Raw genomic sequence first — 6,230 nt, 5'->3', positions numbered from 1 at the left:
CACTCTGCACCGGGCCCTCCCCAGAACGAGGTTATAAATCAGGACTCAGTTGATTCTGGACTCTTTAATGGTCATCAGAACCAGAGCAGCTGAATGTTGGACCCACTCTACTCAGATCCAGTCCCATGTGCACCCCCCCACCACACACACACACACACACTATGATGTATTTGCTGTCTTCAGCAGTCAGAGGTGCCGACGGAGGCGAGAGGTCTCACTCTGCTCCTAAATCACTGAACAAAGAGAGCCCAGAGGAGCTGCGATCAATGCTGTGTGTGTGTGATGTTTACATTATATCAAGGTCCCTATGAGTGCACTGAACTTCCAGTCAATAAGTTTGATTGATGGCTCCCCGCAGAGCTAACAGGGAGTCTGAGCAGTGTGTGTGTGCAGAAAAGTAGAGAACAGTAGTGTTCAGTTCATCAGAGGATGACATCGTTTTTGTCCTGAGTTTTGGAGTAAAAACATCTTCATGATGAACAACGAGGCGCTGACCTCAGCTGTAATTCAACTCCTCAGAGTCATGACGCCACACACGTGGAACATATGTTCAGATTCAGAGTGACTCCATTTCCTGTTTATATCATCATCTCTGACGTCCTTTCAGAATAAAGCTCCAGACAAACACACAGTTCAGAAGTTCCCTGAGAATTTGTCTGATTTTATGTTTCCTTCAGTCTCAGTGATGTTTGTCTGAACTCCCATGATGCACTGCTTCTCACACACTGTTCTGCTGCTGCCTTTCACTGAATATAAACAAATAGAGGCGGGAAAATGTAGGTCATTGCTAACGTCCTGCTAGCATCCCCCAAATCATTGTGGGAATTGTAGGTCAGAATGATCCTGCAAACACACACACTTTTTCTTTTATGTGTGTGTGTGTATCCTGTTTTGTTGCTACATATTCTTCATCCACAAACAAACACAGAAGGGAGGATGGAGAAGGACTGAGGAGGGAGGAGGATGGAGGACGGAGTACTTCCTGTTCATGCTGACTTCCTTGTCTCTGCCTGATTTGCAGCTGCATTCAGATCAGCCGTGGGACGTCGGGTTTGATGTTGTCCCCGTCTGAGCACGCTCAGGAGGTGAAGGTTATATTTCCCATCAGGCCTTGGGACATCTTCACAGAGGAGGCAGCAGTTTCCTTCAGGGTCCCCCGAGAGAATAAAACGCAGCTTCAATGGAGGCTGCAGGTTGATTTCTGAGAGAAGGTGTGAAGTGGAGCTCTGCCTCCTTCCCATCAGCCCCTGGGGCTGCAGCAGCTCGATACTGCAGAGCTGCTGTCTGGCCTTGAAGACGTCCGGAGAAAAAACACTGCAGAACTTTAACATTCATAAACTTCATCTGTTTCTATCTGTTTAGACCAGCAGCCGACCAGGAGGAGTTCTTGAGGAGGTCCACGGGAGACCCTGGACAGGAGGAGGTTCCGAGGTCCTCCATCTGCTGAAATGAGATGACACTGGACAAACTGTTAGCAGGAGGCTCCCAGTGTTCCCAGTGTTCTTTATGTTCCCAGTGTTCCCAGTGATTATCTCTATGCAGACTATCAGTAACATCCACCGTTTCCCATCATCCCCTGCAGTGGTGCGACCCCTCCTCCCATGTGCTTTAATGCGGTGTTAATAAAACGGCGCAGCAGCACGTTGATGGGGTCAGAGCGGGAGAAATAACCAGAGGGACTCTGGGTAATTCAGCCGGTTAGAGCTGCAGCGCTCCTACAGCAGGTAATTACCTCCTCTGCACTTTATTTCCTCCGAAGGCCAAAAGCCTCGAAGCTCCACGGGGCCTCATCAGCGGATCGGACTGAGGAGAAGGAAAGTTTCAGCCTGAAGGTGATTAAACAGGAAATAAAACAATTTTAATGATGACTGCAAACAGAAGAAATGTTTTTATGTAATGAGAGGAAGGAAATGTGAGAACCAGATCTGTTGATGAAGGAAGGAAAATAGGATTAATAGAACAGACATACGTGAACATATGTGAAGTAAACATGTACATGATGCAGGACGAAAGTCCTGCGCCTCTGCAGCAGCAGTGATGTAGCAGCGTGTTTACAGCAACGTGTTTACAGCAACGTGTTTACAGCAGCGTGTTTACAGCAGCGTGTTTACAGCAACGTGTTTACAGCAACGTGTTTACAGCAGCATGTTTACAGCAACGTGTTTACAGCAACGTGTTTACAGCAGCATGTTTACAGCAACATGTTTACAGCAGCATGTTTACAGCAACATGTTTACAGCAACATGTTTGCAGCAGCATGTTTACAGCAACATGTTTACAGCAAAATGTTTACAGCAACATGTTTACAGCAGCATGTTTACAGCAACATGTTTACAGCAGCATGTTTACAGCAACATGTTTACAGCAGCATGTTTACAGCAGCATGTTTACAGCAGCATGTTTACAGCAGCATGTTTACAGCAACATGTTTACAGCAGCATGTTTACAGCAACATGTTTACAGCAACAGCAGCTCTGAGAATCAAAGCGTTAATTTGATGGAATTAGTTTATTTGTGGCGCTGCAGCACTGATCTCCCCGAGGAGCCGAGCGATGACCGATCTGAAGGAACATGTGATGACAGGCTGAATCCATGAACGCTGCTGAACACACGGATGTTACTGAGAACCGTCTGATGGACGAGTTGCAGAGATTAATGAGAAAAAAGAAAAGGACGTGCAGCTCCGTTCACCAACCAGAGAAACACACTTCATTTACAGGTTTCAAACGTCAGGATCATTCAGGGGTGGAAAGACTTATTTATTCTGGTCAGTGTCATATAATAATAATAATGATGGTAATATTTCAAAAAGACGTTAGAGACGCTCAAGTGTAAAAAAACATCATTCAGACTGTAGTTCGACCTTTGACCCTCAAAGTAATAACTCTTTATTTTTAGAACTTCTTTCTAAAACAGATTCAGCAGCTTCACATTAAAAATAGAAACCAGTGAAATAATCATAAAAAACATCAAACAAAGGTCAAAACACAGAGGAGGAGAAGAAGGAGGAAGGAGCGGAGGAGGGGGAGGAGCAGGAGGAGGAGAAAGGGAATGCGGAAGAGAAGGAGGAGGAGCAGGATGAAGAGAAGGAGGAAGAGGAAGGGGAGGAGGACTAAGAGGCAGGTGAGGAGCAGGAGGAAGAGGAGGAACAGAAGGAGGGACTGGAGGGGGAGGAGCAGGAAGAGGAGAAAGAGAATGAGGAAGAGGAGGGGGAGCAGGATGAATAGGAGGAGGAGGAAGAGGAGGGGGAGGAGGACTAAGAGGCAGGTGAGGAGCAGGAAGAAGAGGAGGAGGAACAGAAGGAGGGACTGGAGGGGGAGGAGCAGGAAGAGGAGAAAGAGAATGAGGAGGAGGAGGAAGAGGAGGGGGAGGAGGACTAAGAGGAGGGGGAGGACGGGGAGGAGCAGGAAGTGGAGGAGGAGGAATGGCTTGACGTCTCTGGTTTATGTGGCAATTTCTTACATTATATGACTTTACAGAAGCGTTACATGATATCACGTCGTATGTAAGTTACGTGACTATGACCACCGCGTTGCTTTATGTTGGGTTTATTTACCATTGTGTTAATTTAAATATCTATTAATTTATTTAAGTTTCTTTCTGTGAATTCTTTCCTCCATGTTAAATAATCATAAGATCATAACATTTCCTGCTGTGTGTAAAATGAACTCCACATCTGTTCAACACAGGAACATACAGAAAGGTTTCAGTCTTGTACTGTAACACTGATTCAATAAGTTTTTCTAATAAAACCTGCAGCCGTGTTTCACTGTTTACTGAAGACTTCCTGAACATAATTACAGATATATTTCTCTCCTGAAGCAGCTGGAGGCACATTAGTCTCCTGATATGAAGTTTGTTCTCGTACAGATTGTTTTCACATGTACAGATGTAATAAGCAGCCGACGCTCCTGCAGGAGTTTCATCTGCACATTAATTTTTTTTGTGTTCCAGTTGAACTCGTGATGAGAAGAAGTCGAGTTGCAGCCTCCTCACATGCACTTTTTATCGCTGCTCTTATTAATTAATGCTCAGGCAGTTAGCCAGACATCAGCGGCCCCGTGAACACAGCTCAGTCGTATCAAGACGCTCCATGTTCTGCTGAATAAATGAACATCCCCACTGTTTGTTCGTCATCAGTGAGGGAGAGCTTTTATTTTCAGAGATGGAATCTTATTAATGTCTGCTAAATGAGACACGAATATTCAAAGAAGCATCTATAGGACCACTCAGGAGCATCTCTGTTTGACTTCTTCATGTGGAGCTACGAGCAGGAAGCACACGACTCAATCAATACACACTTTATGATTTTTTTCAGCTCATCAAACATTTACAACGTGCAGCACCTGATTTTTTTTTGTGACCCAACAGCTCAGACAAATCCCCAAAATTCCTCCCAGTTTTATTTTAAAAGTGGAAGTGCTGTTTGGAGCAAAACTGGAAAAACATCTGGACAATGCAAGGAGCCTCATTGCTAAAAGATAGTCCTGAGGGTGGCGCTAGAGAGCAGAGGGCTTATCTTTTGCATGGAGGCCTTTTCAGGACAAGTTAGACACATCACAGATGCTGGCTTTTTAACTGAGCGCTGATAGCAAGCTGGATGGTCCCTCTCCTCTTTAACCTGGAGGATGCAGCGTCCATGATTTCCAAACAGAATCTCAGATTGTGATCCATCAGACCTCAGGACAGTTTTCCACTTCACCTCAGTCCATCTTCAATGATCTCGGTCCAGAGAAGGCGGCGGTGTTTCTGGATCATGTTTCTATCTGGTTTCTTCTTTGGAGAGTTTTAACATCATTTGTGGACGCAGCGATGAACTGTGTTCACAGACGATGGTTTTCACAAGTGTTCCTGAGCCCATGCAGTGATTTCCACTCCAGAATAGTGTGTTTTTAATGCAGTGCTGCCTGAGGGCCCGAAGATCACCACCATCCAATATTGGTTTCCAGCCTTGTCCCTTGTGTTCAGAGATTTCTCCAGATTCTCTGAATCTTTTAATGATATTATGAACCGTAGACGATGAAATCCAATAATTCTTTGTATTTCGATTACAGACCTGCAGTGATTGTAAACGCATCATCAAGATGTGACGTCCACTTTCATTCTCCGTGTCCTGATCATCAAACAGAAACAGTCAACCTGATGAAGAGGAGGAACTCACACAGCCTCAAGAGTTCATACTGCTGCTGCTGCTGCTGCAGGAGGAGGAAGAGGAGGAGGTGGAGAAGGTGGAGGAGGGGGAGGAGGTGGAAGAGGTGGAGGAGAAGGAGGAGGAGGAAGAGGAAGAGGAGGTGGCGGAGGAAGAGGAGGAGGAAGTGAAGGAGGAGGAAGAGGAAGAAAAGGAGGAGGATGTGGAGGAGGAGGAGGAGGAGGAAGATCCTGCAGCAGAGGCTCAGTTGATACCAGCAGACAGGAAACGAGCCCTCGTTAGTTGGTTGCTTTCAGCTGAACTCAGATCAGCTTCAACAAGTGGAGATGAGACTCTGGAGACACAATGAATTTCTGCAGATTAACATGTCATTTAGATCGAATCTCTGGAAGCAGATATGTTCCTCAATTATATTTCCATTTTCTGTAGAAGACAGACCGGAGAGCTGTTTTTATGAAATAAATCCTGCTGGACGAACATCGTTCATTGAACGGTGAGCAAGTGTTTCAAATGTTTGGGACACTGGTCACAGGTTAGCAGGTTGTTAGTTTTGTTAGCTCTGTTAGATATTTGTTAGCTGTTTGTTAGCTTTGTTAGCTAGTTGTCAGACCAAGTCAACACCAAGTTCTACTGGTCCTGGATCACCAGAACCAGAGGACAGGTCTGTCCCAGTTACCAGTAAAGACATTTCACTTGAGTCTTTTTCTGTCCCGTCTTCTTTGGCAGTGATGTTCCTGCCCTTCAGAGGATGAAGCCTGGTGATAGTATCTCTACAGCATCTTTATAATATCTCTATAGTATCTCTATACTACCTCTATAATGTATCTATAGTATCTCTATGATATCTCTATAGTATCTCCATAATATCTCTTTAGCATCTCTATAATGCATCTACAGTATCTCTATAATATCTCTATGATACCTCTATAGTATCTCCATACTATCTTTTTAACATCTCTATAATGTATCTATGGTATCTCTATGATATCTCTATAGTATCTCTATAATGTATCTACTGTATCTCTAATATCTCTATAATTTATTTATAATATCTCTTTCGTGTCTCTATAATATCTCTATC

Source organism: Embiotoca jacksoni, unplaced genomic scaffold (genome assembly GCF_022577435.1).
Source record: "Embiotoca jacksoni isolate LCO1_2020_lvr unplaced genomic scaffold, fEmbJac1.0.p SCAF_125, whole genome shotgun sequence".
Classification (NCBI taxonomy): Eukaryota; Metazoa; Chordata; class Actinopteri; family Embiotocidae; genus Embiotoca; species Embiotoca jacksoni.
Note: the sequence above shows the minus strand (reverse complement) of the source record.